Source organism: Amphiura filiformis, chromosome 9 (genome assembly GCF_039555335.1).
Source record: "Amphiura filiformis chromosome 9, Afil_fr2py, whole genome shotgun sequence".
Taxonomy (NCBI): domain Eukaryota; kingdom Metazoa; phylum Echinodermata; class Ophiuroidea; order Amphilepidida; family Amphiuridae; genus Amphiura; species Amphiura filiformis.
This window is the reverse complement of record NC_092636.1, coordinates 57,023,819-57,050,837: the sequence shown is the minus strand read 5'-3', so window position 1 is coordinate 57,050,837 and position 27,019 is coordinate 57,023,819. Positions and strand designations below refer to the sequence as shown.

General features: G+C 34.0%; 1 protein-coding gene across 2 annotated transcripts in view; it reads right to left on the bottom strand.

The window, feature by feature from the left end:
• LOC140161217 (uncharacterized) overlaps nucleotides 1-27,019 on the bottom strand; it is a 194,576-nt gene that overhangs the window by 107,328 nt on the left and 60,229 nt on the right. Inside the window, exon 2 of one of the 2 annotated variants that reach the window (XM_072184669.1) lies at nucleotides 20,597-20,647. The gene's annotated coding sequence lies outside the window, so the exon portion shown is untranslated. Of the gene's footprint in view, nucleotides 1-12,635; nucleotides 12,692-20,596; nucleotides 20,648-27,019 lie in introns of those variants that run through there. The other variant, XM_072184670.1, reaches the window with a different exon arrangement.

The following is a 27,019-nucleotide window of genomic DNA, read 5'->3' as shown; positions in this document are numbered from 1 at the left end:
GACACAGCTTGTCAATGTCAACAGTATTCAGTATTATGTAATTATGACAAAAGAAAAATGAATTGTAAATGGATATCAACAGTCAATAACTGTCTTCGGAGTCTTTATATAATTGTTGACATGACATTTCATTGCTGTTTTCGGTGTAGAATCGAATTTCATAGGATGAGTTATACTCGAGTTTGCTTTTCTCTGTAAATACATTGTCTCAACATTTCTCCAAATGTTAAGTCTGAAAACACAATCCTTATCTCTCCAATGTTTATGAATCATCTTAAGTATCGAGTGAAAAAGGCTTCGCTGGTTCTGATGTTGTAATAATACTCTCAAAATATTGAAACTTTTACATTTCTTTAAAGCAACAATATAGTATTTTCATAGCCTTAGAGAAACAACATCTTAATATTGAGGTAGATGAACCATGGTTTATGTATTATTTATGTGTTTGCTACTCTCTGTTAGCATGTTTTATGCATTTATTTTTCAGATATGATCCAAGTTGGACAATTATTTTGAATAATAAACTTCACTAATTCAATTTTTGTCAATTGTTGTAATAACATCTCTATTTATCTTGGGATTGTTTGACTTATTTCACTTTCATATTCCAAAGCTTTATCACGTTGTTATTTATATATTCACTTTTGTTTTTCCAATGAAATCGTTTAATACGCTGCAATATGCAAATTGGCTTGTCGTCTTCAAAATGTAAATACACGAGAATATGCAAATTAGCATGTCGTCCTTCTGCAAAATGTAAATACGCGGGAACATACAAATTGGCATGTCGTCTGCAAAAGTATACACACGTTTATTTTCTTAACATTATTGACTCGTCTGCTTGTCATACGAATGTGTTTGAATTCAACAAAAACGTGATATTTGCGATATTTGTACTGAGCTCAAGTCTAGACAAAATTTGAGGGATTTGAGGATTTAACAATGTTTAAGGAATGACCTTGAAAAAATCCAAGAAAACTTAGACACCTTCTTTAAACTTTACCTTCGACGTGTTATTGTGAACCCGTCGTTGCATTCAAATTACAATTCACATAGCATTTTATTATGTTCTCGTCATTTCTACTTACTTCATCTCGTTTACATTCTCACACTATTTGTACCAACATGACCATGTCAGGAACCATCCTTTCAACTTTCAAGAGGTGCATATAATGTAGAGACAAAAACACCTTCGGTCGGCCTCGCAGCAGACATATTTTGATATGTTGGAACTGCGTATTGGGTTTGATATATAGTATTAAATGGTTATAGAATGTAGAATGACGAATTTTCTGTCTTATGATGGAGTACAGCATTCCGTAGAGAATAACAAAGATAATCTCGCGTGTTTTACAACATTGGTAATCAGCTGGATTGACTGTTGATCACAAATATTCATAAAGAAAGGTATGATCGGGATTGTATTCTGTAAGGCGTTGATAGAGCTACTCGCCCAAATTCACTCAGTCCATGACTTTCTGACAAGGACTAGGCACGAAAATTACGCCATTCCTAAATAATTATTGACGCCTCAATCGTGCATACAAAATAATGGAGCGAAGAAACAATAGCATGACGTCACGTTTGTGCTTGAAATATATGTATTGATTAAAACAAGAGAGTATTGTTATAATAAACGGAGTTCTGGATATTAGTGTATGAAATACGATTCTATAATATCCGTTGCTTCAAATCCTGGCTTCAATTAATCAAGCAATGTCATCAATTAATATGTAACAATATAGCATGTCTTCATTAACACAGCTACAGACTACTTTGGAAACTAGGTTAACACAAAAGATCTTCAATGGTATCACAAACAAGGTGAGACAGATCCTTTATAGAAATATCTGTTTATCAAGTTTTTAGCGGACATATGATATGTGAGCGGAACATCTTTAGGCTTGCGGCTGAAAACTGAAGTGGTGGTATTATGTTCAAATCAATGCACACTGTCTGACATCTTAAAACAAGAATGTCATTGTAACCTTATTGCATGCATGTAAGGGGGTCGATTCACCACACATAGGAATGCTACCTAGCCACAAATGTTGACCGTAATATTCTATTTCATGTATCAGGCATATTGCAATCATGTGACGTATGAGTAGGAACGCAACAGGCAATTCATTGTGTGGCTCGTCTGGTTTCTAACAAAACAATTTTTTAAAGAGATTTATGGTCCAATCAGAAAACGAAGTATATGCTTATATCATTCTATTACGATATCACTCAACTTAAGGGGGTCATTTTGTGATCCACAGTCTCATCTCCCACTTTCCTATAATATATTTTAAAATTGAGATTTGCATACCATCGGAAACCTCTGGCTACATAATGTTTGTGTGCAAATATTTCGCGCCGATTCATTCGATTGTAAATATATCATCACATTTGTTTAAAAAAAATCATCAAATTTGTATTTATGTTCTGTTTTATTAACAGTTTACAAAGTGTGTACTCGTATATGACGTATATACTAGTATATAGTACGTATAATCATGCGTGACTCGCAAGGCAAAATCGGAATCAAGTTTTGGAAATAAACATTTTTCGTAAGTCCTCTTCTCGTTAAAGGTAGGTTACCCGATAGAAAGCCCATCCCTACCCCGCTCCATCTAAGATAAGGATAATGAACTGAGTGCAATGCATTCGTCAAGATAATCGCACGCGCCGTGGAGTTATTGCATTTAGCTCAAGAGCCGATAGGCTCAAGAGCTAAATGCAATAACTCCATGGCAAGTGCAATTATCTTGACGAATGTATTTGCACGAGTACATTATCCGTCATACACTTTGAGTGTAGGCCTATTAAAACAATAGGCAATATTAATTGCTGCATTCATTATATTAGTTTTAATATTAGGAAAATATCTTACATTTTAAAAACACCGTCAGGACATTGACCAGCTACGTAGCATTTAACTGGTAAAGAAAATCAATCCCGTATAAGTTAGCTATCAATGGTATCGATTGCGCCATACGTCATACTTTAGTAACTTATTCACGCATGGTTTGTAACCAATTGACTTTATGTTGTGATCATTTAATATCGTGGTTTCGAACACAGAGAGCACTGAACCAGTTGGAAACGATCGATTTAGATGTCCGACTAGTACTACGGTGAATATCAACTGGACTTTATAGCTCTATAATTTGAACTTTAAAATCTACTTATATTAAAACACACGACATTAGGATTTAACAATTTGTTCAGTATTATCATAGGCCTTCAAACACATGTGTTTGAAGGCCTATGGTATTATAAAGCATGATCATGATATTATGCGCTAGTGTGTGTTTCCCAGGCCCGGCTATGTTATTTTAGATATAGGCCTACATGTATTTCATTTGTAAAATGCTGAATATTTTGCAATGGTGTCATCTTGTATAATTATGATCCACCTGTTTTTGGCCCTTTTTAATTAATAGAAGCTCGATTATTCTCATTTGATGTTTGATTTATTTGAGGTCATTAATCATAATTTATGACAATGATCTGCCCTTTGCACGAGCGATTGCCGAATAGGGTGCAACTCTACTAGTCTTATTACAAGACTGCCCTACCCCAACCCTAACCCTAAACTCCGTAAACGAGGACTGGACTCAAGTCTAACGAGTTGCACCCTATTCGGTAATTGTACCCTATTATAGAACACCGTTTGTAACTATACCATTTTAACACCACAGAATGTATATTCGTACTTTTTTGATGGTATATATATCGAACATACAATTATATAGTTATGTGACCTCTGTGTCGAAAGCGTCACCTAACTCTACTATATGGTTATGTGAAAGTAGTATTTCTAGTATTTGAGCGTGCACGTATTATCTAGAATCTATTGTTTAGCGTGCAGGTTTTAGATAATGCATTGTTTAGCGTGCAGGTTTATATAATTTGGGCTGTGAAGGGTAGTTCGCGAAAATAATGCACGGGAGAAGAATACATAACGATGAATAGAAACGGGCACTAGAAGTGTATATTGAGATAGGGCAATGTATTTCTAATATCAGGCCCAGGAGGATGGTATTGACAAAAACGTGGTATATAACAGGACAGTGTACCCCAAGATCATGTATTGTTTTATAAGAGCGACTGCCTCGCGCATTTCTTGCAAACATTTGCTTACAACCTCTCTTTAGTAATAATTATAAACTCTATACACATGTGCTTTTATGCTTTTAAGGCTCGACCAAAAGCCTTCGTCGTATTAAGTCTAGACAATTTTGTTTACAAACGTCTTACATGCAGGTAAGCACTGTATGGTTCTGACTGATAAAGCCAATACCCAGCCATGAGCACAAATGCAATGTGTTGGTGTTGAGTTTTAAATCGATACAACTCTATCCAACACTGAATTTAAAAGGCAACAATGACATAATGTAACCTTTATATAATTGAGCTTCTATATATATATGGAAGAGATTCGCCGATATCCGTTTTGAATGCTAAAGACCAATGCATTTAAAACCACTCGTAATGTATTGTCTTCATGATCTTAGGCAGCAATATCTTACAAAATCATTTGGACAAAGCATCTGAATTTCAATGTGATGTGTTTAAAGCAATGATGTAAGATTTCTGACCAATCAGATAACGGGTACGAAACAGACCATTGCAAAAAATAATAGGCGTGTTGTTTCACAAATGGCTAAATGTTAGTTGCTTTAAGGAGACATTTTCTTTTTGGTGGTAATTTTTGGCGGGAATAATCCGGGCAAAATGTAAAAGTAATCTTTTTCAACATCATAGTCAGGAACATAATGATATATCTGGTGCTTAAGTAAAGACTTTCAGTTTCATATACTTAGTTGCAATTATCCGAACAATTCTTGAGTTGTTTTTACGAAGTCTTGAATCGTTGAGGCTTTTGATCAAAACACATGCATTCGGTGTATTTTGAAACTCGAGGCCATAACTCTTCTCAAACTAGCCCCAAATCATTTATCCGGTCCCTTCTTATCATTTGTGAACAAAATATGTCTCAAAATCACGTCCGGTGTGGCTATTATATCGACACAGCGAGGTAATGAAGAGAGCTGTTCACAAGGGCATATCTATTGTAGGCTATTATTGTACGGGTATATCTTCCCGCAAGTATAGAGTGACCGGATATGTCAAGCAGGTGCATACAAGCGCGGTATATTCAAATAGTATTGTCTGGATCATTGAGTATCGATCGCGTGAGTATACTATACAAGTATGTTAGACTATGCCATAGTCGAATTTTGATTTTAAAATATGTTATTATTATGGTGAACGCATTCTGTTGAACTCAAAATTTTACTGATGTTTATTAGAATTAAAATGTTCAATAGTAAAGTGGTCATAAAGAGTTTATATAATTAGGTGATTAGTGACAATAAAAGTTATATTGAATTCAACATACAATGTATCTTGCATAATTATAATATTGCTCACTTAATATTGAACAATTCTGATTTTGGAATCTACCAGTTCATTGACCGCGAAAGCCCGAGAAGCTAACAAACAGAGGGAGTACGGTGACTGAGAATATCAGATGTGAAAATCTATCAATTGCACACAAATTAATAAATATGGAAAGATAACTTTAATTTTCATTTTGCCTTTGTTAAAACCTCAGTGTTTAACCATCTAGTGAAATCAACACTGACATAAAAAGCGTCAACTTTTCAATACAAACTAGTTCATCCTAAAATTCAGTGCTGCTCAAAATCAGGTCTTATAGTTTCGTTTTAATATGCTGCGAATCATTTTAACAAAAATAATGTCAATAGAAAACAAGTCCTCGTTCTTAACTCAAGCTAACCCAGTTTTGGTCTAATTTGGTTCACATACTGCAGCAGATTAGCAAACATACACCGCCGGGGTTTTAGTAAAATCTCAGCATGGATGGAAGTAGGTCAAGAGTGATAATCGGACATAATTTAAAGTCTCAAGAGGGCGGCGAATTTCTACTTCAAAACACTTACAGGATGGTAAACACCACGCGAAATATCAAATAGCAAAATATCAAAGTCCCTTCTTTAGACGAGCATGGCCGACAAAACAAGTCATCACAAAATCAAAATAATATTTAAGTTTTAACACCATAAAAACTAAAAACTAAATGAAATGGAGCACGAAGATAACTAATTGACAAACCTTTAATAAAACTCACATTTGTCAAAATGTGTAGCCTATGAGGAACCAGAGGAGGGGGTTATTCGAAAATAATTGCACGGGGATGTGCCGCACAGACTTTCGGATGCTGACTTTCTCTATACCTACTTTTTGCTGCTTTGCCACCTATCAGAATTTTCCAAAATCGTTTTTCCCAAAAAGCATCATATTTTGTCCTGATTAATAGTAGCTTTTAGGGGCACATTTGACAATATGCGAAGTCAAGGGTTTCTCCTTAGGGGATTGGGTCAATATCAGTCCATCTTTGAAATATATAAATAAGAATATTGACCCTTAATTGTTTAAGTAAACTATTTGGTCTATTGAGTTGTTTCAATTGAAATCCAAATGAAAGACATGACCTTAATCTGCCACAACCTAAATGGGTGACTCCTTTTGAATCTACACCCCCTCCTCTGTTCCAGATTAAGGTAATTCTTCCATAGGAGGTGTATGAATTTCAACTGGAAATTGTTTTTAGAATAGTTTCAATGCCACTGGTAAAGAGAGTTTAATGTCGGGGTTTACTGTTTTAACTTAAGCTTGGCCATTGTATATGTTTGATTGTTGACATGACATTTATTATCCCTAGCTTTTGATTTATACTATTGAGACTTACTGCTCATTTTTATTCCCTTGCATTGTCCACTCGGCAAGCCAACAGCCATCGTTAAAAATCTAACCATGGCATTGAGTCCCATGAGGCGTGCTAAAAGCCACGTTCCACGATAAAATGACATATGAATTAAAGATGAACAAATACATTGGGGACATTTTAACCCGCGCTAGTGTTTTACTAGCACTATAAAATCCAATTATGACCACTATGGCCTATGTTTATTGAATGAATTTTGTAATTCCAGGTAGTTTACTTGGCAAAAGGCTATTTAACGATTGTCACGATGGTCAATAGGTCCTTAATGTTACATGTCCATTCCTATTGACTGCAGCTTTTAAGTATCAATAATTTTCATTCTGAACAATTTACATAACCATGTTGAAGCATTACTTAGCAAAAGAACATGTAAATTGAAGGTTAAATAAATGTAATAGTTAAATCAATTATTTGATTTCAATTATTATTTTTCTAAGCAGCTTGAATCGAGACAAAAGGTAAACAAACATATTTATCGTCAGCAGACTCTTAAATTTGCAACGAGAGTTCAGCAGTGCCATATGGTTCTCAAGTGGTATTGACATTAACATGCACTTAAGAAAAACAAAATAGAAACAAATTTATGTATAACACCTCTTTAAAGTACATCGAACTCCTAAAATTGATGTGCATCCCAAAATAAATTTCTCCTGTAACACTCGGTTCCCATGGTAACCAGTACAACGTATCTGTACCAATCATCTAAGTAAATATAATTATGTTATGCTCTTATCGAAAAAGATTCCTCGGTAATTCCAATCTCATGATTGAAGATTTTATCGACAAACCTAATTTAATAGTCAGTTAGTCATCTTCAATTTCACGAGTTTCCATCGGCTGGGAAGGTTCATATGGGTTTCATAATGTGAAACTCCCTTCTCGCTGTGATGTTCGCAAATAGATAACCAGCAATGGCTGTAAGCTTCCCCTATTTCCAAAATTGCCTTTTAACATTTTAGAACATATTCATCTGCTGATTTAGTGGAAATGAAAAAGCTTATCGACATCTACGAGCGCATTGCATTTTTAAAATGTCGGATTCTATTCTGCATCAATTTTTCAAGTCAGAAGTAAAATAATTCAAAAACGTAAAGCAGACCCGTACATGTTGGTTTCCAGGAGGAAATAAGTGTACTCCAATTTGAAGAAAGGTCTCTTGTTTCTCCTGCTTATGAGAAGTAGTAAAGTGAAGATTTCGTTCCAGCTCTTCGCTGCTAAGACAGATAAATTCATATTGTATTTCCTTTTCATTATTTTAACATGAGTTTCCTAATTCATGTATTGTTGTTTTACGAATATTGATTTTTATTATTTGTTAATATGGGCAACAATCAAGATGTTTCCTTTAGGAAATTAACACATATAGATTAACAGATATTACAGAATTTCGGATGCTGACTTTCTCTATACCTTCTTTATGCTGTTTTTATCACCCATAAGTGTACCCAATTTAATTGTTTAAGTAAACTATTTGGTCTATTGGATTATTCCCGTTGAAATCCATTTGGAAGACATGACCTTAATCTTCCACAACCTGATATAGGGTGACTCCATTTCAATCTATGCCCCTCTGTCTGTGCCAGATTAAGGTAATTTAGAAGGTGTATGAATTGCAACTGGAAATTGTTTTTAAAATGGTTTCAATGTCACTGATAAAGAGAGTTTATTGCCGGGGTTTATGTTTTAACTTAAGCTTGGCCATTGTATATTTTTGATTGTTGACATGACATTAATTATCTCTAGCTTTTGATTTATACTATTGAGACTTACTGTTCATTTTATTCCCTTGCATTGTCCACTCGGCAAGCCAACAGCCATCGTTAACAATCTAACCATGGCATTGAGTCCCATGAGGCGTGCTAAAAGCCACGTTCCACGATAAAATGACATATGAATTAAAGATGAACAAATACATTGGGGACATTTTAACCCGCGCTAGTGTTTTACTAGCACTATAAAATCCAATTATGACCACTATGGCCTATGTTTATTGAATGAATTTTGTAATTCCAGGTAGTTTACTTGGCAAAAGGCTATTTAACGATTGTCACGATGGTCAATAGGTCCTTAATGTTATAAGTCCATTCCTGTTGACTGCAGCTTTTAAGTATCAATGGTTTTCATTCTGAACAATTTACATAACCATGTTGAAGCATTACTTAGCAAAAGAACATGTTAATTGAAGGTTAAATAAATGTAATAGTTAAATCAATTATTTGATTTCAGTTATTATTTTTCTAAGCAGCTTGAATCGAGACAAAAGGTAAACAAACATATTTATCCTCAGCAGACTCTTAAATTTGCAACGAGAGTTCAGCAGTGTCATATGGTTCTAAAGTGGTATTGACATTAACATGCACTTTAGAAAAACAAAATAGAAACACATTTATGTATAACACCTCTTTAAAGTACTTTGAACTCCTAAAATTGATGTGCATCCCAAAATAAATTCCTCCTGTAACACTCGGTTCCCATGGTAACCAGTACAACGTATCTGTACCAATCATCTAAGTAAATATAATTATGTTATGCTCTTATCGAAAAAGATTCCTCGGTAATTCCAATCTCATGATTGAAGATTTTATCGACAAACCTAATTTAATAGTCAGTTAGTCATCTTCAATTTCACGAGTTTCCATCGGCTGGGAAGGTTCATATGGGTTCCATAATACTCATATAAAGTGAAACTCCCTTCTCGCTGTGATGTTCGCAAATAAATAACCAGCAATGACTTTAAGCTTCCCCTATTTCCAAAATTGCCTTTTAACATTTTAGAAACATATTCATCTGCTGCTTCAGTGGAAATGAAAAAGTTTATTGACATCTACGAGCACATTGTATTTTTTAAATGTCGGATTCTATTCTGCATCAATTTTTCAAGTCAGAAGTAAAAGAATTGAAAAACGTAAAGCAGACCAGTACATGTTGGTTTCTAGGAGGAAAATAAGTCTACTCCAATTGAAGAGTCCTTTTTGAACGTCTCTTGTTTCTCCTGCTTATGAGAAGTAGTAAAGTGAAGATTTCGTTCAAGCTCTTTGCTGCTAAAGACAGATGAATACATATTTTATTTCCTTTTCATTATTTTAACATGAGTTTCTTAATTCATGTATTGTTGTTTTGCGAACATTGATCTTTATTATTTGTTAATATGAATAACAATCAAGAATATGTTTCCTTTAGGAAAATATTTATAGGTTAACAGAGCTCCCTTTGACCTTGACCAAACATCTTGACATTGACCGGAAGTGGCTGTGGATTGGCACGTATCACATCTTATTATTCTGTTCCACTTTAAGGTGACACTTAAAAAGGAGGTTAATCTTTCCCGTTTCCATGAGATTGTGGAAGTAGAGTCAATGCCCTTGAGTCAAAGACTATAACAAATGTGATATCAAAAATAAAGGCTGGAAGGTCTAATTTAATATGAACCAAAATGCACCTGGTACAAAAAAAAATTATAAATCACCTGTTTCATTTAATACGTTGATACCTTGACGTAGACCATACTGAATCAATATACATATCGCCGATGAAAGTAAAATGGAATGCCACCTGTACATATGTAATAATAATATTACCCTTTAATCAAATAGGCCGAGGTAGTTGGGTATTTTTAACAGGTAGTCGTCGGTATTTGTAGGCTTCTACGGTAGTTCATTCCACGTTATACCATGTGTATACCACGATTGTGCGTAATGTATCCCACATTTCCACATATCCCTTCAATGTGATCGCTTTTAATAATAATTGTTCTTCGCTTGCATGCATGTACCTGTATAAGGGATTTTGTTCAGTGCATGCAAATAATTATTGTTGCTTTATAAGGTTAAAGACCACTAATAGGCCTGGGCGATACATTGAAATACGACGAGGAACTATTTGTTTTCATGGCATTCGAAAAGACTGCATTAAAATCGATGAAATTGATCAAGTTATATAGCCAACAAAGTACTTTTTAGAGTTTGATGCTTCAAAATGGTACATTTTCTCTCATTATATGACATTTTTGTTGTAATAGTACCAAAATTCATACGCACGGTTTCGGTTTTTTAGTAAACATTCGCCCTATCATATTGTAACTATCTGCTTCGAGGGCGCACTGTCATTTTAAGGTGTTTACGGTTCAGTGCGTTAAAACAAGAAAAGTCTCAGGTCAACCTATGTTGAATTTTTTGATCATTTGGCATCTAAATCATATAGTTTCACCTGATATTAGTGGCATTGAACTGTGAGAGTTCTGAATATGAGAAAATTCCACCCGAAATTAGGCATTTTCCCATTGAAACCCGTGTAATACATAATTAGTGGTCTTTAACCTTGAAAAACCGTTAAGCTGCTTGCTTGCTAATACTGCTGCCGCTAGTAATGATTATTTTTGTGGTGTTTTCGATTGTCTGTTTTACTTGCTTTAATTTTATTAAATCTACAGAACTCTACAGTAGTTCCGAAGTATTTGTGTGTAAATCAGACTTTCCAAATAAAGCAGACTTTCCAAAGAGAGAAAAGTCTGCGTTATTGTCGTATTTGCTTAATTGATGTTGATCTGTTGGCATGGTTGTGGTGGTGAGTAATTTGTGTGCAAAAGATTTGGTGTATGGATAGCCTAAAATATATATAAAACTGAGTGTCAACCTTAGACTCCTACTTGCTTCATTGTTGTTGTATATACTATGATGTGGATGTATTTTAGTGTGTTTATCCAAAGACAGGATAGTCTACTTTTTTTCTTGTTGTTTTTATGTGTCCACATTTAACTTGAAGGTTAACCTTACATTCTTACTTCCTTTTGTGGTTGATCTAGGTAGTTTGAGTGGATCTCCAAAGACTGGGAAGTTTGCTTTACTGCCAAACTTGCTTACTGTTGCTATGTTTGAATATGATGGTAAGTCTTATTACTTGCATTAACCCCCTTCAAACGAAGGTTGTAGTTGCAACCCCACTCTGGATTTTCCCTATAAAATGTCCTCCTCTTTAACAAACACATATCTCAAATTTGGCTTAAAATGATGTCATATTTTTGCGGTATTTATCCCTAGAAATGATATAAAATCATTATATGAAGTTCCATATCCATAATATCAAAATATATTATAAAATGAACAAAGGTGTGTACCTGGGCCTCAACAACTACCCCCAACCTCGACACGGTTGTTTCATGTGATTAATTATTGATTTTTCTAACAAAACATTATTATAATGTTCAATTCTAGACCTGAATAATACCAACATCTATCACACTAATAAACTGAAAATACACATACATTTTGTAACAATTTTTAACATAGATTTTTGTTTCTATATCAAAGTATTCATCTGTTTCTGCTTTTTTGAAGTAATTTAAACTCTATACACTGTACATTTGTGTGCAAATTGAGGGCGCTATTTACATATATTTTTTTATTTAAATTAGCCAAATAATATGTGTTATACCTTACATTTCATGAAAAAAAGTTTTTTGAAAACTCCCTTGTCATTTGTTAGTCTGTTTGCTGATGTTCTAATACCATCTTACAAGTGTCTACTCTTGTAAAGATGCAAACGAGATTTTAGACAAATAGTGCCATCATTGTTCAACTTTTCTTTAAAATGACTCAATTTCACATACCACCAAACAACCATGTCGAGGTGTTGTTAAAACTTAAGACTAGAAAATCTGCCTGACTGTTTAACTTGCTTTTTTTTGTTGTTGAACCTGGTGTGTAGAAGCCCAAAGCATGCAACACTACTTTGCTGTCTTTTCTTACTCTGCTATTGTTCAACCTGTGGCACATTCTATTTTTATGCCGATATTGTCATGGCTTAAACATCTACATTATTATCTTGCTTACGAATTATTGTTGAGCTGTTGGTTATGTTGTCGGCAAAGTATTTTGAATGTATGCTGACAAACATGAAAACAGGGTGTGTTGATTTCTTTTTACAATATCACACAGTGATGACGATACATTTTTAAAATAACCACCAGACTGAGGAATTCTCATAAACCACTTTTGAGTCTTGATATAATTGACCAGAGATGTGCGGCTTCGGGGAATAATCTTCTTATTCGCAACATGTGTAAGAAAAAGCAATATGTTATGTCAACACGGTTATCTTTTTCTTGCCGTCGACTAAATTATATCAGCATAAAAACAACTCGGACGATCGATCACAACACTATAAAACATTATGCAACAAGATGAGAAAATTGAGAATATTGAAACACATTTTGTGAGAAATATATTTACTTTAAATCTTCTTTTTTTTTCATTTGATCTTATTCAATTTATATCAAAATCTGCATTTTATATACAATGTCCAAACTTATACCTAGATGGAATATGCCAAAATTGGTTGCGTTTGTAGCCAGTGGGGTTCTTTCACCTCATCTCGTTAACTCGACTTAAAATGGACAGAAATCCTTTCTAACAGTTTTTAAAATTTTGCAGAAATCGTTCAATATGGCTTCAACATGATTAACAATATGATCATTGGTAAAATTTTTCGTACCTTTTGTGTTTGTCAAAGACAATAACCAAACAAATATTACTTACTTTTATATTTATTCGGCACTGCTTCATTCAATGGTAATTCAGACCATCGGCAGGAAAAGTTTTTTTGAAAACTCCCTTGTCATTTGTTAGTCTGTTTGCTGATGTTCTAATACCATCTTACAAGTGTCTACTCTTGTAAAGATGCAAACGAGATTTTAGACAAATAGTGCCATCATTGTTCAACTTTTCTTTAAAATGATTCAATTTCACATACCACCAAACAACCATGTCGAGGTGGTGTTAAAACTTAAGACTAGAAAATCTGCCTGACTGTTTAACTTACTTTTTTGTTGTTGAACCTGGTGTGTAGAAGCCCAAAGCATGCAACACTACTTTGCTGTCTTTTCTTACTCTGCTATTGTTCAACCTGTGGCACATTCTATTTTTATGCCGATATTGTCATGGCTTAAACATCTACATTATTATCTTGCTTACGAATTATTGTTGAGCTGTTGGTTATGTTGTCGGCAAAGTATTTTGAATGTATGCTGACAAACATGAAAACAGGGTGTGTTGATTTCTTTTTACAATATCACACAGTGATGACGATACATTTTTAAAATAACCACCAGACTGAGGAAGCCAAAGATCAAAATCTTAATTCATTGAAGCCTTAGTTATTGCAAAATCTCAACAAAACACAAACAAATATCTTGTGCCAACTGATTCAATATCAATACCCCCGGAGCGGCATTTTAAAATGATGCCATGGAGATGATTTCATGAACCTATGCACTACTACCTGACCCTGTTATAGATAAGACACAAGTGACATTATGACATTTATTGCATTAGAGCTGCTAAAAATAGCCGGGTGTATTAGAAGCACGAGTTGGTGAGCTCTCATTATCGTGAGACAGTAACAAGAAGATGAATATCTATGAAATGGAAATGACATATGCATTCATGGTATTACATCCACGACTTGTTATCGCTAGGAGAAAGAAAAGTGTCCGAAAGCTTGATTGACAGAGTGATCTACAAACTCTTTATCATAATACTAGTACACAATTACTCTCATATAAATACAAGTCAACAACAGTTTTATTTTTTAATATTGAGTGTAAAGGTAACAATTCAAGACAAATTATACCTATTGTTCTCTCCATCTGGTCAGAATTCAATCATGTGCATTGTTTCAACGACATAAAACCACGATAAAATCAAACCATTGTAGCGTTTGTTCACCTATCTAGAACCCGGAATATGCTAGAACTTAACATTCTAGATTCAATTGCACACGTTTTTAGAATCCAAGATTCCTTTGTACACATTTAAGAATATCGGTGTCATTTTCCAACGCGGTTACCGTTGCATCATGAAGTTTCATAGTCAACCCATGCACAGATAACATATATACATGCGACGAAGATTCAATTTCAATGAAATGTGGATACAAGACGTATTTCCTTTCTATTAGACTTAACTTCTTGATTGATCATAGTTCAACTGATCAAGTTCAACAACCTCGTAGATAAGAAAGAAGGCGGGAAAGAAAAAAGGGTAACAAATATGCTTAATATCTACTTCCTTCATGCTTGCTTTCAATACAAAGTATGGTGTAGTGTAGTCGATGAAATAACAATACTCTTGCACATAGTCTATCAGTGATACGTCTCTAGAGTAAATTTGATAAAGTTTTCTTTGGCGGGATTTAATTTCAATCCGACCTGCGTGAGCAATTTGCGTAATAAAGACATGTCTCTGGTGTGCTTTTAAAGTGTGCGCGCAAAGACAAAATAACGTAATGTATTATTCTAGAGTAACTTTCCCTTCTCCTGATAATCTACATGCAACCAGTAGTGTAAACTTAATCAAAATTTGGTTAACAGGGATAATATTTGTAAGGTCGCTTGAGAGTATTTTAAAATGATCTGATCCACAAAAGCAAAAGAAAGCAATCTTTAAATAACGTTATAATTTATTATATATAATAATATTGCTGATACCTTCAGGATGATTGGTTCTAAAGTTGTGTCACAGTCGTGTGCGCATGTTTGTTTTTATTAACATTAAGTTAGCTTGCATTTCAGACTTCCAGATTTCGTCATATTTTGTGCCCACAGGAAAAAGGATAATACTAAAGTATCCCAATAATTTGAATACGCTGCTAACCAATTCAAGCTCCGGAGCATAATATAAATGAATACATACCGGCAATGTAAACATGAATGTAATTGGTCAATTTGGTAATATAGAAAACACATTTGAAAATTCAGAATGAAATCACCATTTTCATATGTCGAGTATTACCATACCAAGACAATTCATTACAATACCTTGAAAAGCAAGCAATGTAAGCAAAATGCAAAGCTATTAGTTGGTCTTGAAGGTTTACAAATACTTTTTATCTGTTGCCTTTCATGTTGTTAATTCTTTGCGTCTCAGATCCATTGGGTAGTCTAGCTCCGCAGGCTATCCTTTTTACTATAGTTATTTCTACTTTCTTTCGTTTCTAAATTGTTTCTGTACAACATTTATTGGGTCGCTGGAAGCAGCTAAACACTCATTTTGTTAACAAAATACGACGTGGCATCTTTGTGGAAATTTTCCTCTACTACATAACAAAAGAAAACATGATAGATGAGCAATCTTTTTTTCCCCTCAAGAAGCAGAATACAAGCTCTATACCCTGATCAGCAAATACCATGGCACAATTATAATGTTTGATGAATTCTAAATGTGTTTTATGTTCATTATGAAATTGAAGTTTATCTTCATCTATAATGGAACACCAATATGTGATGCGATCAAGCAAAATCAGTCGGAACTCGGAAATATTGATTTTGAGATATAGCCAAATAAAGGAAATGTTTCCTTTTGTTTCTTATTGTTTTGGAAACTCTTTAATTGCTCATATCTTTGGAACTGGTTGTTCAATTTCAGTGGGGTTTTCTGCAAAATCCAGCTGTGTAAATGTTTTTTACTATCCTGTAAGAAACTGAAAATTTATTATTGCCGAGTTCCGACTGATTTTGCTTGATCGCATCACATATGTCAATATAACCAAGCCATATTTCACTTTACTTTATCTTTCACTTTAACCAATCTATTCTCTTAAACCACTTTTGAGTCTTGATATAATTGACCAGAGATGTGCGGCTTCGGGGAATAATCTTCTTATTCGCAACATGTGTAAGAAAAAGCAATCTGTTATGTCAACACGGTTATCTTTTTCTTGCCGTCGACTAAATTATATCAGCATAAAAATAACTCGGACGATCGATCACAACACTATAAAACATTATGCAACAAGATGAGAAAATTGAGAATATTGAAACACATTTTGTGAGAAATATATTTACTTTAAATCTTCTTTTTTTTTCATTTGATCATATTCAATTTATATCAAAATCTGCATTTTATATACCATGTCCAAACTTATACCTAGATGGAATATGCCAAAATTGGTTGCGTTTGTAGCCAGTGGGGTTCTTTCACCTCATCTCGTTATTAACTCGGCTTAAAATGGACAGAAATCCTTTCTAACACAGTTTTTAAAATTTTGTAGAAATCGTTCAATATGGCTTCAACATGATTAACAATATGATCATTGTAACTTTTTGCGTACCTTTTGTGTTTGTCAAAGACAATAACCAAACAAATATTACTTACTTTTATATTTATTCGGCACTGCTACATTCAATGGTAATTCAGACCATCGGCAGGAAAACACGTAAAACGAAATTGAATTTCTTCTTCATATTTGTATTAGTAGAATATGCGTCCTAGTTCACCTAAGCTTAGATAGAGCATATATGCATCATCTAATAGAATGTACTCGAATTGAAGTGTCCTTTTTTGACGTTTCTAGTTTCGCCTCCTTGCTTGGCTCAGAATTTGTAGCAATTAGGTTCAGTCATGGATGCCTTCAGGCAAATCAAAGCCTGCGATATATTTCTAGCTAGTATAAATACATGTTTCATCAGTAGGTATTTTAAAGTGGGGGAATTGCTTACATCGGTAAAACAACACGTTCTTTTAACTGCAAGAAGTATAGATTTATAAACTTTTCGATCGTCAGGTTATGTATGTTAATGGGCGTCAGTTACATTTTACTAGTATATTAGAACATATCATTTCTTGACAATTCAATTCTATCGGCAAAAGAATGTGATTTTTTAATTATCTGTAAACACGTGGACACAAAGAAGACAAAATGTTTACTTGATTTCAGAATCTCAAATATAAGTTCACAGAGCGGATCCATTATCTATATTTATCCCCAAGTAAGTAAAGTAAAGCAAGTAAACGCAGTATTTGTGGACACATTACAAAACATCAAAGTCAAAATGAAATATTTGCAAGTACACAACAAAGCATGCTTTTCCTGGAAAGATAATATTTTGAATCAATCTGCTCAAACAGTAAAAGAAAGCATCTGCTTGAAAGTAACAAAGCAGATATTGCATTTATACTGGGGAGGGAAGCACTGTTATCATACGTCCTTCATGTTCTTATGTATAAGACAGCACATATGTGATGCGATCAAGCAAAATGGTGAAAAGTCGAGTCTGATGTCGATCAAAATTCAGTTTTCAATCTCATTACATGAGCCATTTTAAGAGCTTTATTTCGCTGAAACTCACATCATAATTAGACTTATGGTTCCAGAGTTATGGCCATATTAGTGTTGCTCGGAACAACAAAATACAAATAAAGTTGAAGACTATTATTGGTTATATCTCAAAATCAATATTCCCGACATCCGACTCATTTTGCTTGATTGCATCACATATTGGTTTAAGAGTTTCTCGATGGATAGTCAGTACTTCAATTTCACTCAAAATCAACACAACTTGGACTAAATAAACTGCACAACTATCTCACTCATATCTTTCCAAATTACGTTTTTTAAACTACGTACCACCATCCCCTCCTTTGAACGCCGTGTATTTTTTGAGAAAGAAAATCTTTTTCTATGGAAAGAACAAATAACGATATGCAGTAAGCATACGTTTCTTTGGCGTATTACATCACGTGCAAGTTATAAACCCAATAACATGAGTTGCATATAATTCAACCAGCAAAATAGGGGAGTTTTGAGAAGTTGCTTCTGGCTATGGCGTTGCAATCAAAATCGATGTATCTCTGCCGAACAGAATTATGTAGAAGACTAAAGAATGACATTATGACCTTTATTTAATGTTAGTCGCTTCCAATAACAGTAGAAGGAGGGAACCACAAATGCAATGTTCATGGATGTATGCAGCAAGTAATACTACATAAGCAAGACTGACAAGTATTATTGGTCTGTTACAGGAATACCTTATACCAATGACAGGTAGCTGATTGGTTCTCTACTACCCCTGGGCAATTCGGTATTTTTGTCTTCTACATTGTTATTCTTACTTATGAAAAGATCCAGTGAAACACGTATCCAGTGGCGATGGGGTACCGTATTTACATTGATTCTACATGTGGAAATCTACATGCTGTACTCTATTGTTCTTGTCCTCAAACCAAGTCAATTATTGATGAAAAATATACAAAATGTAACACGATAGTATGATATGTATTTTATTAATTACTTAGTATAGAATGCAACTAGCAAATAAGAAAAAACAATTAAGTTCTTATGTGACCTATTGCAACAACAAAATATCACTCAAAACGGTGATTTCATATTCATAGGTTTTCCTGTGTAGTTTTCAGGATATTATGATTTTATTTGACTTTTACGTGTACCCGTGCCAGGTGCGTAAATGGAATCTGAGCCTATACTACTGTGGATCTGCAAAGCTTGTGACTAAACGTATCCACATTAAACTGAGTTGTTATTAAATTTTCATGAATATGTATTTCACCAACGTATTATAAGTGATAAGGTGTCTTTGATTTGAACTACTTATATTACATATGTTTTAAGTCTTACGACTTGAGCTTCGATTTGATTTCCCAATCTTTGCACCAAATTCGCCGAAGGCAGTAGGAATCGTTCTATCACAACAGCAGTATCTATTTCAAGCTTATAGTATTAGACGATGTCTGCACTACGACAAACCATCCAAAGTTTGCAACGAAAACCATGACTAAAAATGTAATGATAAGTAAATTCCTACACTTTTTTTTTAGTATTATGCGTAATAGAGACGTAATACCATCGAACTTAGATGTTAAAAACTATGTCATCCTATGACATTTTGGGAGACGATTTAGTGCCACGATGTAAAGATATGCACTTAATTATGTTCAACGTCCGCCCGTTTTTTGAACTCCAGGAAAAGCGATATTATATGCCAAACCCAGGAGACACTCTTAAAGTCCTGTTTTATGTGATGGTGTCGTGTAAATTAAAGATTAGCAAATACATAAGGGATATTCAACCCTTCTCTTCGTGTAGCAGTAACAGAATGCTACCATATTAACGCTTGAATGGTGTCACCAAGAGGAGTTAAGGTGCCTGTCTTGTGTGGTTTTATACACTAATTGGACATACATAGGACTGTTTCTCATAGGCGTTTCATGGTCACGTTTTGGTGTTGTTTTACGTTACGACACGGAAGTATGATGCTTAACCAAAAGGCTTACGAATGTTGAATCATGCTATGATAAATAATAATAATAATAATAATAATAATAATAATAATAATAATAATAATAATAATAATAATAATAATAATAATAATAATAATAATAATAATAATAATAATTGGAAGTACTTCATAGCGCATTACATCACAAAAGCTTTCAATGCGCTTTACAAACGTCTTAAAAATACAACATAATATAATAAAGAAAGGGAAGCAAACTATAGTTACGCAATAACGGCAATACATTTTCACGTCAAATAAAACTTTCTTGTACTTAGTATATTATTTGATTAGACACACATAATGGTTAAGTGATAAAGACAAGCAATGCATAAGCAAGTAAAAAACATTTGTAATTCAAATGTGTCACAGAAATACCTGGGTTTTAAGAAGACATTCATGAATGTCAAATATTTGCTCTCAATCACCACATGTGGACTTGTTTTTTTTTTTTCCTAATACAAACAAGGTGACTTATAATATCATCTATGTCTGTAATGACCAGTAATAAATTGGCGTCGCGTCAAGTTCTTAATAACAAATCTTAAACGACTTCTTCTTTAATGAGATATTTCTATTCGTTATTGGTTTGTAATGGTGAACCATTGAACTTAGAAAGCATACACAGTCTACTTTGCCGTCTCAATTGCTTTGCTATTGTTCAACTTCGTGGTATATATGTATTGGATGTGTAATATCTTGAACACATACAGTGTTGTCTTACTTACCTAATTGTTGAGCTGTTGGTTATGTTGTTGGCAAATTATCTTTAAAGTATGCTGAAAGACACACAAAAAAAGAAACTCATTTGTATTGGTAGAATTTTAAACCGATACACACAACTATTTTGTTCACTTACGTGAGCTTTCGACACGACGACTCTGTGTCTTTTTCATACTGATGTAAACTGGTTATTGATCTGGGTTGTCACATGACGAGCTGACGATGTCATGTGACAGAACAGGTTCGTAGACCGGTGGTAGCTGTTGGCGGCCTTTGTCCTTGTTGAGTGTGCTGGGGTTGCGTTTGATGTTAATGGCTTCCCTTACACCTCACAAACTCATTTGTCTTTTCTCTTTTTACAATTACACGGCAATGACGATACATTATTATGAACAACGACTATTTCTTATCTTGTACTTTATCACTACTGCTAAACGTTATCCGACCGTGTTTTATATGATTTGTTATTCAGCAGTGTTTATTCACTTTTATGCGAAAACAAACCGCCTTACGTGTACATTGTTAAGACATGCATGTCCAACACTCTAAATAATAGCGTTTCTCGGTCGGTAAATAACCACCTAAGAAAACAAAAGACTAGTTTCAAATCACAATTCTTTGAAGTTTTACTCTCCAATATTTATTGCAAAATCTCATCAATAACATCAAAAACACACCACAAAGTTGAGTTGGCTCTCTTGTGCTAACTGATTCACCAGTGTACCTTGGAGCGACATTTTGACGTGATGCCACGGAGTTAATTTCATAAATCGATGCACTACTATATCACCATGTTATAGATAAGACATCGGTGACATTATGACCTTTATTGCATTTGAGCTGCTGAAAATAGCCGGGTGTATTAGAAGCACGAGTTAGTGAGCACTCATCATTATGAGACAGTCAAAAGTAGATGAAAATCTATGAAATGGAACTGACATATATGCATTCATGTTATTACATCCACGACTTGTTATCTCTAAGGGAAAGAAAAGGTGTCCGAATGTTTTATTTGACAAGCACAGAGTGATATACAAAATGTTTTGTAAACAACTACTCTCAAATAAATACAAATGCATACCAACAACAATAGTATTTTATCCGTTTTGCCCGTAAAAGCTACAGTCCAAGTTCAATAATTTCTGCTTTTTTGTTTTGTATTGTTTAAATACGACAAGAAGCCTAAAAACGTGCAAAAATCAAACCATTATAGAATTTGTTCATCTATCTAGAATTCAACATTCTAGATTCAATTTCACACATCTTAAATTTCAAGATTCCTCTGTTCACATTTTTAGAATATCAATTCCATTTCCCAACGTGGTTACCGTTACAACACGAAATCCCATAGTCAACCCATGCACAGATAACATATATGCGATGAAGATTCAATTTCAATGAAATGTGGATACAAGACGTATTTCCTTTCTATTAGACCTAACTTCTTGATTGATCATAGTTCAACTGATCAAGTTCAACAACCTCCTCCTAGATAAGAAAAGGAGTGGGAAAAGAAAAAGGTACTATGTGTTTATTTTCTACTTATTTCATGGTCGCTTACGATACAAAGTATGGTTTAGTGTAGTCGATGAAATAACAATACTTTTGCACATATTCCTTCAGTGATACGTCTCTAGAGTGACTTTGATAGAGATCGCTGTGGTACTTTTTTAATTCCAATCCGGACCTGCGTGAGCAATTTGCGTAATAAAGACAAGTCTCTGGTGTGCTATAAAGTGTGCGCGCAAAGATAAAAACAAAAATTATTATCCAAGAGTAGATTTCTCCTCTTCTGATGATCCTAATGCAACCAGTGCAAACTTAACGAACACGTTGTTTTCAGGGATGAAATTGTAAGGTCTCTCGTCATTCTCGTTGGTATCGTAAAATGAACAGATCGACCAGGGCCAAAGAAAACAATTTCGAAAATTAAAACATTACATTTTAATTTATTATCATTGCCATTCTAAAAGGCCCTGGGCCTCAAGGAAGAACAGATGATTATGTTTTCAACTGATTGAGTATCCCATGTTAAAGAAGAAATAAAACAAACAAACAAACAAACAAAGACACGAAACTTTGCTATTGTTGAAATGTTAGTCGCTAGGATGATTGGGTTCTACAGTTGCGCCCAAGTTTGAATTTTGATGTACGCCGTTAGCTCTGTCAAGCTCCTAATTATATGATATATACTGATAAATACAATGTACACATGAATGTAATTTCAATTGTTTTGGTCAATTTGGTGATATACCAACACATATGTTCAAAATAAAATCAACATTTTCATATGTCGAGTATTACCATGCCAAGATGAGAAAACTCATTACAATATCTTGAATAGCAAACAATGTAAGGCATAATACCAAGCTATTAGTTGGTCTTGAAGGTTTTCAAATGCTTTTTATCTGTTGCCTTTCATATGACTAATTATTTGCGTCTCAGATCCATTGGGGAGTCTAGCTCCGCAGGCTATCCTTTTTATTATTATTTCTACCTTCTTTCGTGTCTAAATGTGTCTGTATAACATTTATTGGGTCGCTGGAAGCTGCTAAACACTCATGTTGTTAACAAAAAAATATGAAATGGTATCTTTATGGAAAGCTTTACATTTTCCTCTGCAGCATAACAAATGAAAAGGAATGTAAAAATTTCAAAACGTTTACAAGTTCTTAACCGTAATCGGCAAAGAATTTGACACAAACATTTGTCTCAGGAATCTCTGATGAATTCTAAATGTGTTTTATGTTATGATTAAAGAGTTTAATTTCAACACTACACTATTTTTCGCTCACCTGGAACATTTTCACTAGTTCGACTAGCGTCTTCAGCAGATGGTGATGCTGTGATAATATCTTGTCTACGATCATATGACGTCATCAGTGAAGGATATCCCGATTGTAGACAAGATATCATCACATCACAGCATGATCACCATCTGCTGAAGACGCTAGTCGAACTAGTGAAAACGTTCCAGGTGAGCGAAAAATAGTGTAGTGTTGAAGTTTAACTCTTTAATCATTTTATCTACCACTACGTATGAATATCCACTCGTATGTGTTTTATGTTGTTTATGAAATTGAAATGTATCTTCATCTATTATGGAACACCAATATGCCAACATAACCAAACCATATTTAACCAATCTTTCACTTTAACCAATCTGTTCTCTTAAACCACTTTTGTGTCGTGACCAGATTGTCCAGAGACATGAGGCTACGGGGAATCTAAGAGAAGTAATCTTCTCCGTCACAACATGTGAAGGAAAAAAAGCAATTTGTTGTGTTAACACGGTTATCTTTTTCTTGCCGCCGACTGCATTATATCACCATAAAACAACTCAGACAATCGATCACAATGCAATCAAACATTATGCTACACGATTGAGGAGTATTGAAACCCATTTTGAAACAAAAATACTTTTTCTTTTTAATCTTATTCAATTTACATCATAATCTGAATTTTATACGTCACACATATTTAACTTTGACACAAATTTCTCCACTATTATAATTGTCATTCTTTGTCGGAGCTAGTTACAATTATAATATACGATCTTATAATATGAAATTCCGGGGCCTTTTTTAAACCTAATTTACTGCTTATAGTGTAATATTTACACATGTCCTAATTTATACCCACATGGCACCATTTGTTACAATGTCAGTCAACGGTGCAAGTTCGAAATAAACCTGTATTACGATAATACGTCCACCAATGGAACAAAACTGCCAAAATAGCTTTCACTTTACCGTTATTTTGGATTAAAATGGACAAAAATCAAAAATCCCTCCTGGCATTTATTACTGATATTATTTCAATATTTAGGGTAAAGAATAATAAATGTACATTTGACGGAAATTGTACATTATGGCTTTAACATGATTAATAATAATGATCATTTAAACTTTTTGATTTTGGGCAAATTTGCCTTTCCTGGCGCGGAAAATACCGATTGTGTTTTGTCATTTATGATTCAACGACATAACAAAACAAATATTACTTTATATTTTATTCGCCGCAGATTTTATTTAATGGTAATTCAGACCATCGGCAGGAAAACACGTAAACCGAAATTGAATTTCTGCTCCATATTTGTATTAATAGAATATGCGTCCTAGTTAACCTAAGCTTAGATAGAGCATACATGCATCATCTAATAGAATGTACTCGAATTGAAGTGTCCTTTTTTGACGTTTCTAGTTTCGCCTCCTTGCACGGCTCAGAATTTGTAGCAATTAGGTTCAGTCATGGATGCCTTCAGGCAAACCAAAGTCTGCAAAATATTTCTAGCTAGTATAGATACATGTTTCATCAGTATGTATTTATAATAAAGTGGTGGAATTGCTTCCATCGGTAAATCAACACGTTCTTTGAACTGCATCAAGTCAGAGTGAAGTATAGATTTATAAACTTTCAATTTCCAATCGATTGATTTAACTCCATGATCTGTCAACATTGAACTAATTGATATTATGCATGTTATTGGACGTTCGTTTCATTTTTACTTGTACTTGAACATTATCATTTCTTAAAAATTTAATTCTATCGGCATATCAATATGAATTTTACTTGATTTACCTGCATATAAAATTATGTGTAAACTTGTGTAAATATCTGATTTGATTTTTGCTCTTAAAAACTTGAAAATAAGATTTCATTGTTACGCATTTTGTACATTATTACTTGAAGAAACAAATGCTTTGAGCTCTGAATCTCAAATATAGTTTCTCAGAGCTGATCTATTTTCTATTTCTGTCCTCCAATGCCTGAACAAGTTGGGCTATTCCAGTTGAAATCCATACACCTATAGAAGACATGACCCTATTCTTCAAAACAGATAGTGTGAATTTCAAATGGGCAAATGGGGCAACTTGAATGGGTGATTCCATTTGTAATATATACACCCTTTTGTTCCATACGGGGTGTATGGATTTCAACAGTAGTCCATTACAAAACATTGTACTGTCTTTCACATTGGAGGTGTGCGTCATAATGCAAACAAGTAAACAGCCGGACTACTTTTTCCTGGAAAGCAATTATTGTGAATCAATCTGCTTACAAAGCAAAAGACAGCATCTGCTTGAAAGTAACAAAGCAGATGTTGCTTTTATACTGAGGAGGGAAGTTGTAAGGCACTGTTATCATACATCCTTCATGCTCTCATGTATAAGATAGCACATATTGGTTTAAGAGTTTCTCGTTGGATAGTCAGTTCTTCAATTTCACTCAAAATCAACACAACTTCCACTACATAAACTGTAAAACTTGACTATCTCACTCATATCATTTCAAATTATGTTATTTTAAACTACCAAAATCTTTTTCTATGTCCCTCTTTGTATGCTCTTGGATGCTTTGTATTTTTGTACCTGATAAACAGAAAGGACATCTCTTTTTAAAAATGAAACAATGCTATAGAAAATACTGAAAACGACATGGAGTAAGCATAAGCCGTTTTGGCTTATTACATCACATGCAAGTTATAAATCTAATACCACGTTCAAAAGACGATGATGGATAGAATACAATATTGCATATAATTCAACCAGCAAAATAGGGGAGTTTGGAGAAGTTGCTTCTGGCTATGGCGTTGCAATCAAAATCGATACATCTCTACCGAACAGAATTATGTGGAAGACTAAAGAATGACATTATGACCTTTATTTAATGTTAGTCGCTTGAAATAACAGTACAAGGAGGGAACCACAGATGTAATGTTCATGGATGTATGCAGCAAGTAATACTACATAAGCAAGACTGACAAGTATTATTGGTCTGTTACAGGAATACCTTATACCAATGACAGGTAGTTGATTGGTTCTCTGTTACCCCTGGGCAATTCGGTATTTTGTCTTCTACATTGTTATTCTTACTTAAGAAAAGATCCAGTGAAACTCGTATCCAGTAGCAATGGGGTACCATGTTTCCATTAAATCTACATGCGGTAAAATATTGTACTCTAATTTTCTTGTCCTCAAATCAAGTCAATTGGTGAAAGAGAAAGCATACAAAAATAATCCCGATAGTATAATATATCTTTTACTAATTGGTTAGAATGCAACTACATATCATCACTCTGCTACGATAAATGCCTTTTTTGTGTAAATTTGAGAATAAGTACAAAATATGGATCAAGCTTGCATCACTTACGTAATCACCCTATTCATTTCTGATTATTCCTTTTATTTTCTCTCATTATCATTTTGTTCTTGTGCAAAGATTGGTACATAAATATGATGTATATAAATATTGTTAATTGCATGCTTGAACCATTTTTTGTACTTATGGTAGATGTGAGATTGAAGAAATGAATAAAGTGCTGTGTTCCCAAATTTTTGAGCTATTACAAAAAAAAAAACTCATCTATGAAAATTTTCATAGGTTTTCCTGTGTGATTTTCAGGGTTACTATCATTTCATTTGACT